This window comes from Acomys russatus, chromosome X (assembly GCF_903995435.1).
Source record: "Acomys russatus chromosome X, mAcoRus1.1, whole genome shotgun sequence".
Taxonomy (NCBI): domain Eukaryota; kingdom Metazoa; phylum Chordata; class Mammalia; order Rodentia; family Muridae; genus Acomys; species Acomys russatus.
The window spans coordinates 115,890,839-115,903,171 of record NC_067169.1 but is presented as its reverse complement, the minus strand read 5'-3'; positions in this window follow the sequence as shown (position 1 = coordinate 115,903,171).

Here is a 12,333-nt window from a genome sequence, read left to right as displayed (position 1 = left end):
CCCCATTTCTCAATTGGATTATTCGGTTTGGTGGTGTTTAATTTCTTGAGTTCTTTATATATTTTGGATATTAGACCTTTGTCAGATGTAGGGTTGGTGAAGATTTTTTCCCAGTCTGTAGGCTGTCGCTTTGTTCTCTTGACAGTGTCTCCTGCCTTACAGAAGCTTCTCAGCCTCATGAGGTCCCATTTATTAATGGCTGACATTAAGGCCTGGGCCGTTGGTCTTCTGTTCAGGAAGTTGTCTCCTGTGCCAGTATGTTCCAGGCTCTTTCCCACTTTTTCTTCTAAGTGGCTTAGTGTCTCTGGTTTTATGTTGAGGTCTTTAATCCACTTAGATTTGAGTTTTGTGCAAGGTGACAAATATGGGTCCAGTTTCATTTTTTTACACATAGACCTCCAGTTAGACCAGCACCATTTGTTGAAGATGCTATCCTTTTTCCATTGAATGGATTTGGCTTCTTTGTCAAAAATCAAGTGACCATATGTGTGTGGATTCATATCTGGGTCTTCGATTCGATTCCACTGATCAACCAGCCTGTTGCTGTGCCAGTACCATGCTGTTTTAAGTACTATTGCTTTATAGTACAGTTTGAGATCAGGTATGGAGATTCCTCCGGAGCATCTTTTATTGTACAAGATTGTTTTAGCTATTCTGGGTTTTTTGTTTTTCCATATGAAGTTCAGAATTGAACTTTCAATGTCTTTTAAAAATTGTGTAGGTATTTTGATAGGGATTGCATTGAATCTGTAGATTGCTTTTGGTAGGATGGCCACTTTTACTATGTTAATTCTCCCGATCCATGAGCAAGGAAGATCACGCCATCTTCTCAGGTCATCTTCAATCTCTTTCTTCAGAGTTTTGAAATTTTTTTCATACAAGTCCTTCACTTGCTTAGTTAGGGTAACTCCTAGCTATTTTATATTGCTTGTGGCTAATGTGAAGGGTGTGGTTTTCCTAATTTCTTCCTCTGCAAGCTTGTCATTTGTGTATAGGAAGGCTACAGACTTTTTTGAGTTAATTTTGTATCCAGCCAATTTGCTGAAGGTGTTTATCAGCTTTAGGAGTTCTCTGGTGGAGTTTTGAGGGTCACTTATGTACACTATCATATCATCTGCAAAGAGGGATAATTTGACTTCCTCCTTTCCCATTTGGATACCCTTGATCTCCTTTTGTTGTCTTATTGCTCTGGCTAGAACTTCGAGTACTATATTGAAGAGATATGGAGAGAGTGGGCAGCCTTGCCTTGTTCCCGATTTGAGAGGAATTTCCTTGAGTACCTCACCATTTACTTTGATTTTGGCTGTTGGCTTGCTGTATATAGCCTTTATTATGTTGAGGAAAGTGCCTTGTATCCCCGATCTCTCTAAAACTTTAAACATGAATGGGTGTTGAATTTTATCAAATGCTTTCTCTGCATCCAAGGAGATGATCATGTGGTTTTTTATTTTCAGTTTGTTTATATGGTGGATTACATTGATGGATTTCCGTATATTAAACCATCCCTGCATGCCTGGAATGAAGCATACTTGGTCCTGATGAATGATATCTTTGATGTGCTCCTGTATTCGTTTTGCAAGTATTTTATTTAGTATTTTTGCATCTATGTTCATAAGAGAAATTGGTCTGAAATTCTCTTTCTTTGTTGAGTCTTTGTGAGGTTTAGGTATCAATGAGACTATGGCCTCATAGAATGAATTTGGTAATTTTCCATCCATTTCTATCTTTTGGAGTAGCTTGAAGAGTATCGGTATTAGCTCGCCCTTAAAGGTCTGGTAGAATTCTGCACTGAAACCATCTGGCCCTGGGCTTTTTTTGGTTGGGAGACCATCGATGATTGCTTCTATTTCTGTAGGGGAAATGGGACTATTTAACTTTTTTATCTGTTCTTCATTCAACTTTGGCAAGTGAACTTGATCAAGAAAATCGTCCATTTCCCTTAGATTTTCAAATTTTGTGGCGTATATGCCTTCAAAGTACAATCTTATGATTCTTTGAATTTCTTCAGTGTCTGTTGTTATGTCTCCCTTTTCATTTCTGATTTTGTTGATTTCAATACTGTCTCTCCGCCTTTTAGTTAGTTTGGCTAATGGTCTGTCTATCTTGTTGATTTTCTCAAAGAACCAGCTTTTGGTTTTGTTGATTCTTTGGACTGTTTTCTTAGTTTCTAATTTGTTAATTTCAGCCCTGAGTTTGATTATTTCCAGGCGTCTACTCCTCTTGGGTGTTTCTGCTTCTTTTTTTTCTAGGGCTTCCAGTTGTGTTGTTAAGATGCTTATGTGCGATGTTTCCAATTTTTTTTAAAGGCACTTAGTGCTATGAATTTTCCTCTTAGCACTGCTTTCAATGTATCCCACAAATTTGGGTATGTTGTTTCTTCATTTTCATTGAATTTCAGAAACTCCTTGATTTCTTTCTTTATTTCTTCCCTGACCCAGGTGTCATTTAGCAGAGAGTTGTTTAGTTTCCACAAACGTGTAGGCTTTTTGTTATTTCTGTTGTTGTTGAATTGCAGCCTAAGAGCATGGTGATCTGATAGGATACAAGGTATTATTTCAATCCTCTTGTATCTGTTGAGGCTTGCTTTGTGACCTACGATGTGATCAATTTTGGAGAAGGTTCCATGGGGTGCAGAGAAGAAGGTGTATTCTTTCTTGTTTGGGTGAAAGGTTCTATAGATATCTGTTAGATCCATTTGACCCATGGCATTGGTTAATGATGTTATTTCTCGGCTTAGTTTCTGTTTCAAGGACTTATCCTTCAGTGAGAGTGGGGTGTTGAAGTCTCCCACTATTATTGTGTGGGGATCGATGTGTGGTTTAAGCTTTTTTAGGAGATCTTTTACATATGTGGGTGCCCTTGTATTGGGAGCATAGATGTTCAGAATTGTGATGTCATCTTGGTTGACTTTACCTTTGATGAGTATGAAGTGTCCTTCCTCATCCCTTTTGATTAATTTTGGTTGAAAGTCTATTTTGTTCGATACTAAAACGACTACACCTGCTTGCTTCTTGTGACCATTTGCTTGGAATATTTTTTTCCAACCTTTTACCCTGAGGTAATGCCTTTCATTATGGGTGAGATGTGTTTCTTGGATGCAGAAGAATGTTGGGTCTTGTTTATGTACCCATTCAGTTAGTCTGTGTCTTTTTATTGGAGAATTGAGGCCATTGATGTTGAGAGATATTAATGACCAGTGACTGTTAAGAGTCTTAAGTTTGATGTTGTTTCCAGTCGAGCGTTTGTGTAGTTGTGTTTTTGCCATGGGATAGTTATCTATTTCCTGGGTAGTTTTGGTTGTAGCTTGACCCTTTAGGATGGAGTTTTCCTTCTAGTACCTTCTGTAAAGCTGGGTTTGTGGATAGGTACTGTTTGAATTTGTTTTTGTCATGGAATATTTTGTTTTCTCCATCAATGGTTATTGATAATTTTGCTGGGTAAAGTAGTCTGGCCTGGCATCTGTGTTCTCTTAGGGTTTACAGGATCTCTTTCCAGGTCCTTCTGGCTTTTATGGTCTCTGCTGAGAAGTCAGGTGTAATTCTGATAGGTTTACCATTAAATGTTATTTGGCCCTTTTCCCTTGCAGCTTTTAATATTTTTTCTTTGTTCTCCATGTTTTGTGTTTTGATTATTATGTGGCGGGCAGTTTTTCTTTTCTGGTCAATTCTATTTGGTGTTCTGTAGGCCTCTTGTATGTTTATAGGCATCTCTTTCTTTAGATTGGGGGAATTTTCTTCTATGATTTTGTTGAGAATAGTTTCTGGGCCCTGGAGTCTGATGTCTTCTCTTTCTTCAATGCCTATTATCCGCAAATTTCTTCTTTTCATGGTGTCCTTAATTTCTTGGATGTTTTGTGTCAGGAGTTTTCCAGATTTGGCATTTTCTTTAATGGTTGATTCAATATCTGTGATTGTATCTTCTAGCCCTGAGATTCGTTCTTCCATCTCTTGGATTCTGTTAGAAAAGCTCACCTCTGTGTTGCTCGCCTTCTTCTCTGAGGTCTCACATTCTCGTTTTTCTTCTGTCTGTGTGTTTATCATTGAATCCATTTTCATTTTCAGATCTTGAACTGATTTTTTGATTTCTTTCATCTGATTTTTTGTATATTCCTGAGTTTCTTCCATTGCCTCTTTATAGGTCTTCAGAGCTTGAACCGTTTTACTTATTTCTTTCATCTGGTTGTTTGCATTTTCCTGCAATTTTTCCAGTTCCACTCTATGTGCTTCTTTTATGTCTCTCACCTGTTTGTCTGCGTCTTCCTGCATTTGATTACGAATTTTATTTGTTTCCTCCATTATCATCCTCATTACTAAGGATTTGAGGTCATTTTCTTGTATTTCCGTTGTATTTGAGTTCTCTGGGTGGTTTTCTTTGGGATAGCTGGAAACTGGAGACGCCATGTTGTTTTGGGGTTTTTTGCGTATGCTTTTTCGTTGTCCTTTAGACATCTTGCCGTCTTTGTTTTTGTTGGTTAGCTTCCAGAATTGAATGGAGGGTGTCTGACGATAGATTTACTTGTTTTCTTACGATTTCCCTAGGCTGCGAGCTCAAAGCTTCACTGGTGTGGATGTTAGGAGGTTAGCCCTGTTGTTCTGGTCTCTCACAGCCAGTGATCCTCAGTCCCCCTCTGCTGTGGATCCTGCAATTGTTCTGGGTCTCTGAATGAGTGTTGGGTCAGGCCAAGGTATCCACAGCCTTCTGTGTTCCCTGCCAAGTCCAGCCAGGAGCACTGGGACCGAACCACGGGCAGAACTCAGCTAGATTCTCAGGGCCTGAACCGTCTGCCAAGCTCAGCTAGGGATTTTGGGCCCAAAATGCCCACAGGGTCCAGCCAGAATTTTTGGGCTGGGACTACGCACCAAGCTCCACTAGGGCCTTTTGGCCCAAAGTGCGTGCTGTGGTCAGTTATTGACTCAGGGCCCGAACTGACCACCAATCTCAGCCAGGAATTCTGGATTCAAACTGCACACTGTGTCCAACCAGAGTCTTAGAGCTGGTGGAACCGAGAGCTCTGTCCAGCCTGTGCCACAGCAGGAGAACTGCGGCTGCTCTGAGTTAGTGCCAGTGGTGGAACAAGTGCTCCGCCCGGACTGTGTCACCGCAGGGGAGCTGCCGGTGAGCTGAGGTGGTGCCTAGGATGGAACTGAGCACGTCACCAAGCCTGCGCCACAGCAGGAGAACTGCGGCTGCTCTGAGTTAGCGCCAGTAGTGGAACAAGTGCTCCGCCCGGACTGTGTCACCGCAGGGGAGCTGCCGCTGAGCTGAGGTGGTGCCTAGGATGGAACTGAGCACGTCACCAAGCCTGCACCACAGCAGGAGAACTGCGGCTGCTCTGAGTTAGCGCCAGTGGTGGAACAAGTGCTCCGCCCGGACTGTGTCACCGCAGGGGAGCTGCCGCTGAGCTGAGGTGGTGCCTAGGATGGAACTGAGCACGTCACCAAGCCTGCGCCACAGCAGGAGAACTGCGGCTGCTCTGAGTTAGCGCCAGTGGTGGAACAAGTGCTCTGCCCGGACTGTGTCACCGCAGGGGAGCTGCTGCTGAGCTGAGGTGGTGCCTAGGATGGAACCGAGCACGTCACCAAGCCTGCGCCACAGCAGGAGAACTGCGGCTGCTCTGAGTTAGCGCCAGTGGTGGAACAAGTGCTCTGCCCAGACTGTGTCACCGCAGGGGAGCTGCCGCTGAGCTGAGGTGGTGCCTAGGATGGAACCGAGCACGTCACCAAGCCTGCGCCACAGCAGGAGAACTGCAGCTGCTCTGAGTTAGCGCCTGTGGTGAAACCAAGTGCTCCGCCCAGACTGTGTCACCGCAGGGGAGCTGCCGCTGAGCTGAGGTGGTGCCTAGTGTGGAGCAGCGTGCTCAACTGAGCCTGCGCCACAGCAGGGGAGCTATGGCCACGCTGAGTTAGTGCCTCAGGCAGAATTGTTTGCTGGGCCAGGCCAATACCCGGGACTCTGGGGCCGAACTGTCCGCCGAGTCCAGTCTGGGTCCAAAGGCTCCACGCGACCCAAATCCTGCCCCGAGTCCCCTCTCCCGCAGCAATTCCCACCAGCCACCACACCAATCGCCTCCACCGGAAGGCTATGAGCTGCAAACCTCAGCCGCCGCTGCTGGTGCCGCTGGTGCTGCTGCCTCTGCCGCTGCCGCTCCGATCAGAGAAAAACCACACTCCTCCTGTGTGCAGGGGCACGCAGGTCCTCTGCACCCTGGTCCCTCCGAACCGTGGAGCACTCCTGCTGCCGTGATGTTTGGACCTCGGTGTTCCTGGCTCAGAAATCTGTGCAATTCCCTGAATTGTTCACTGGAGCCTCCAAACGCGGTCCGCACTGCTCGCCGCCATCTTGGATCCTGATGTCCTGTTTTTTAAATGTTGCTGGCGATAATGTGTATGTGTATGTTTGTTTGTTTTTTATTTATTTATTTTTGTGTGTGTGTGTGTGTGTGTGTGTGTGTGTGTGTGTGTGTGTGTGTGTGTTTCTTTTCTTCCGGTTTTACAGATGTGGGGTAATTCATTTCCTGTGTTTTCCTGGGAGTAGCTAGCCTATTTGATTTGGAGTTTTCAGTCTAGTATCTTCTGTAGGGCTTGAATTACAGCTAGGTAATGTTTATATTTGGCTTTATCATGGAATATCTTGTTTTCTCCATCTACTGTAGTTGAATTTTTTGGCTATAATAATCTGGGTTGGTATCTGTGGTCTCCTAGTGTCTACATGACATCTATCCAGGCCCTTCTTGCTTTCATAGTCTCTGTTGAGAAGTCAGGTATAATTCTGATAGGTTTGCCTTTATATATGACTTGATCTTTTTCTCTTATAGCTGTTTGTACTCTTTTTTTGTTCTGTACATTTAGTGTTTTGGTTATTATGTGGCAGGAGAATTTTCTTTTCTGGTCCAATCTAGTTGGAGTTCTGTAGGCTTCTTGTATGTTTATAGGCATTTCTTTCTTTAGATTGAGGATGTTTTCTTCTATGATTTGTTGAAAGTGTTTTCTGGGCCATGAAGTTTGGAGTCTTCTTCTGTTCCTATTATTCGTATGTTTGGTATTTTTATAGTGTCTCAGAATTCTTTGATGGTCTGTATCATGAACTTTTTAGTTTTAACATTTTCTTTGAATGATGAATCAATAACTTCAACTGTATCTTCTATACTTAAGATTTTCTCTTCCATCTCTTAAATTCTGTTGATGTTACCTGTATCCACAGTTCATGTTCTCTTCTGTAGTTTTTCAAACTCCAGTATTGCCTCAGATTGTGTTTTCTTTCTTCCTTCTAATAACCTTCCTAGGTCTTGAATAATTTTATTCATTTATTTTTCACATTTGATTGCATTTTCCAATCATTCTCTATAGAATTTATTCAATTATTTCAAGTGGTTGAATGTAATTTTCTATATATTTTTGAGAGATTTATTTTCCTCCTTTAAGGATTCTATCATTTTCATCACTTCAGATTTCAAATCTTCTTATGCTTTGAGGGTTTGGTATCTCCAGTGCTTGTTGTGATATTACCACTGGTTTCCATTGGTGTCATATATCTCTCAGTTTTGTTGTTTGTGTTCTTGCACTTGCCTCTATCCATCTGGTCCTAGCAGACCTGGAGGTTCCTCAGATGGGTTCACTGTCTGTGTCCCACATAGGTAAAGCAGGTCAGAAGCAGGTAAAGAAAGCTCCAAATTGAAGGCTGTTTGCTAGGGCTCCCCTGAGGCATACTCAGGATAGCAGAAAATGTTTGTGGGAGCCTGTGCCCAGCTCAGGTCTACTGGGTTCTCTGTCTGTATCCCCACTGAGACAGGCAGTATAGGAGCAGGCAGTAGAAGCACCAAGCTGAAAGCTGTGTGGGTGCCCCTCAGGCTTTCGTGGTATGATGGACAATGTTTGTTGTGGACCGTGCTTAACTGACCTTTTCTAACCAGACCCTGCTCTCTGTGACCCAGATGGGCCTTGTTGGAGAGGAGTGGGTGGAGTGTGTGGAGAGAGATTCAATTCCAAAGTTGCTCCAGTGTCAAGACTCTTGGTGATGGCAACTAATGTGGGCCGTTGCCTGTGGCCAGCTCGCCTCTCCTGGTTTGCTCTTTATGTCCCAGATCCAGTATTCTATTTTTTATCATCTACCTTATCTTCACCAGCACTAGGTAAACTTGGATCTGTGTATATCAGACTGCTTTGCCAGCTGCAATTCGTGCAGAGCTTGATCACAAAATAAGGTATGTTCATGTGAGGTTTGGAAGACAGAAGACAAATTATGTTTTGCATTAAAAAACAGGTTCAGGATTATTATTTCATACTTTTAATCCCCCTGCAGCCTCTGCCTTTACAACCATTTCATTTGTTTTAATGTAATTGGCAGTGATTTCACACAGATTCCTGACCTTAGGCAGTAGCATCTCTGTAAGCCACTGTATTTGAAGATGAAACCTAGAGGGAACAGTCAGACTGTTATCCCTTTTATCCTTTGCAGTGTTTTGTTGTTTCTGTTTCTTTGCTTGTTGCTGATATTTTAATAGCAACATTGATATATAACTGACATAATTAACTATATACATATATTTAATATGCCATTTATTACTTTCTCCTCTATTTTGAAACCACCCACATGCCCAAGAAACTAATGGTCAGCTTTCTGTCACTACAGATTAGTTACTCTTTGTAAGTTTCATAAAAATGTAATCACACCTCACTGTTCTGGTTTCTTTCAACTACCATATATTTTTGAAATTCATTTCTTTTTGGAAATTGCTGTTTGTCAAGGTTCTTCAAAGAGACAAAATATCTTAGATATACTGTTGTGGAAGAAAGTTTGTTTGATGCTTAATGTGTTATGGTAATGTCTAACCTTATTTTTTTTCTAAGACAGGGTTTCTCTTGTAGTCCTGGTTGTCCTGGACTCACTTTGTAGACTAGGCTGGCCTCGAACTCACAGAGATCAGCCTGTTTCTGCCTCCCATGTGCTGGCATTAAAGGCATGGGCCACCAAGGCCTGTGTAATGTCTAACCTTTATGTTTGCAATCATAGACATACATAATCACACCTCCATTCCTTCTTACAAATCTATCTTTTCCATTCTTCATAAATGAAATCTGTATATTTTATATTCAAATTACTGATTTATTTTTGAGAAAATGTCTCACTGTATATCACTGGCTGTTCTGGAACTCACTACAGAGGCATTTTATTAATTGAAATGAGTCATGAGATTATAGTACATAACATGCCCTAAACTTGATCAAGTTGACATATAAAATTAACAATGACCATATTAAGTCTCATTACCAGTACTATTGTGTAGTATTTTACTGTATGACATTACCAAGACCTGCTCTACTAAATAGTAATTGTTGAAAATTTGATTATATTATTTGCAGTAACTGAACTTTATACATTAAACCAACATGGATTTTCTCATATAGGTCACTGTGTAGCTATGTTTTCAAGACTATTAAACATGTAAAATGCACTGTCTGGACAATAGGGGACTTTTGCTCAACTTTTAAACAAACAAACAAACAACAAAACAAACAAACAAACAAAACCTAGCAGTTTCAAAAGGTGATTTTAACTCTTTATATTTATCATTATGTGTGTCACATTTTTGACAAATATTATTATTTTAATGTCATCTATGCTACAAGGATATGGGAAAGAGGAAGAGGTAGTAAATAGATAGTAAGACCCTATTGCTGAAGATATCACTTTTAGGACATAGAAAAAGTCTATCTTTAACCAGGTAAATCTCCATCAGTTGGCATATTTTCTTTTTCTTTCTTTTTTTTATTAATTTATTCACATTACATCTCGATTGTTAGCCCTTCCCCTGTTTCCTCCCATTCTTCCCTCCCTCCCATTTCCCCCCTTCTCCCCTCCCCTATGTCCGTGACTGAGGGAGACCTCCTCCCCCTATATATGCTCTTAGAATATCAAGTCTCTTCTTGGTAACTTGCTATCCTTCCTCTGAGTGCCACCAGGCCTCCCCATCCAGGGGACATGGTCAGAAAAGGGGCACCAGAGTTCCTGTGAGAGTCAGATCTCACTCTCCACTCAACGGTGGAGAATGTCATGATCGTCGGCTAGGTCTTGGTAGGGGTTCGAAGTTTAATGCCTATATTCTCCTTGGCTGGTGCCTTAGTTTGAAGAGGACCCCAGGATCCAGATCTGCCTGTCATAAAGTTCTTCTTGTAGGTTTCCAGGACCCTGTGGGTCAGTCCTACTATTTCCTCTTTCTTCCATGCTACTCTTGCCTAAAGTCTTAATCGGATATCCTCTCCTCTGACCCACTTTCTTGGTAAGTAAAGATTTTCATGGTACGTATCCCTTGGACTAGTGTTTTGATATAAGTGAGTATATACCGTTTGTCTCTTTTTGCTTCTGGGTGAACTCACTCATTATGATAATTTCTAGATCAATCCATTTGTCCACAAATTTTGGGAATTCCTCGTTTTTAATAGCTGAGTAGTATTCCATCGTGTAAATATACCACAGTTTCTTAGTCCATTCTTCTACTGAGGGACACTTAGGCTGTTTCCATGTTCTGGCTATTATGTATAGAGCAGCTATGAACATGGTTGAGCATATGTCCCTGTTGTGTGGTAGGGCATTTTCTGGGTGTATTCCAAGGAGTGGGATAGCTGGGTCTTGAGGAAGCCCTATTCCCATTTTTCTGAGAAAGCGCCAGATAGCTTTCCAAAGTGGTTGTACTAGTTTGCATTCCCACCAGCAATGAAGAAGTGTTCCTCTCTCTCCACATCCTCGCCAACATGTGGTGTCATTTGAGTTTTTGATCTTAGCCATTCTGATGGGTGTAAGATGGAATCTCAGTGTCGTTTTGATTTGCATTTCTCTGATGACTAATGAGGACGAGCATTTCTTTAAGTGTTTCTCGGCCAATTGATATTCCTCTGTTGAGAATTCTCTGTTAAGTTCCAAGCCCCATTTCGCAACTGGGTTGTTTGGTTTTGTGGTGTTTAATTTCTTGAGTTCTTTATATATTTTGGATATTAAACCTTTGTCAGATGAAGGGTTGGTGAAGATCTTTTCCCATTCTGTAGGCTGTCGCTTTGTTCTCTTGACAGTGTCTCTTGCCTTACAGAAGCTTCTCAGCCTCATGAGGTCCCATTTATTAATTGTTGACATTAAGGCCTGGGCTGTTGGTGTACTGTTCAGGAAGTTGTTTCCTGTGCCTATGTGTCCCAGGCTCTTCCCCACTTTTTCCTCTAACTGAATTAATGTCTCTGGTTTTAAGTTGAGGTTTTAATCTACTTGGACTTGAGTTGGCATATTTTCATAGCACAGGAAGTTATTATGCAGGCTGCTGGAGAAAAAGATGTTAATGGTTTTAATGAATGCTGGACCATGCATGCTAAAACACTAACCTCCAAAGCAAGATTCATTTGCTGTTGCAATAGTGCTATGATGGTTATCAGGTACTCAATTGCTTTGTAGTTAGATTTGACAGCAGATCTACAAATAGGGTTTCATGCCTTACACTGCGCATCTGAAAAACCTCCTGTTTAAAGAGGTGATGGCCCTAGTGAACAATCTACAGGTTTTCTTTTGCAAATGACTGTGTTTTTAAACTGCCTTCTAAATATTTATATTTATTTATATTTATACTCCTAGATATGTGTTACTCTTTTCTTTAATCAGAGAAGCTTCTTGCCCTAGTCAGTGGTTAATGGAGAGACTTATTAACTACTTAGAGTCATGAGAAACAATGACTGTAAATGTTCCGCTGTAACTGTGTCATCCATATCAATCTATTAACCAGTGAACATCCTCAATAAAAATTGGAGAGAAGAGGGTAGAAAGAATATCAGAAGCAGAGAATGGAGATGAGTCCTGTGAAATGCTTTGTCCTAAGCATGACACGGCTGTTAAACACATTTCTTCACAGCAGCTCTGGTTGTGAACACCAAATCAAGCCAGTTAAGGTAATACTAATTGGACTTGATGAGTCAATTTAAAACAGAGAGAATGGAGGCAGGAGGTAGAGTGACTAGACTAGTACAATAAGAGCTGCAGGAATGTAGTGGTTAGCAGTTATGATCAAAACAAATTGTATACATGTATAAAATTCTCCAAGAAAAAAATTCACTTCTACATCTAGATTTAAATATCTCCATAAGCATGTCATGCAGAATAGTAATGGTGAAAATTTTTAGAATAGAGAATGATTTGAAAATGTTTTTTCTCTTTCTAGAGTTCAACCTGTAGTGATGAAGATATTTGGAATGTCAGTTTGTGAAGAGGCTTCAAAGATAATCAAGGAAAGATCGCTTTCCCCAAATAATAGTACCTTTTCCTTTAAGATCCTCCAGGGAGATTGTACTTCCAGATTTCAAA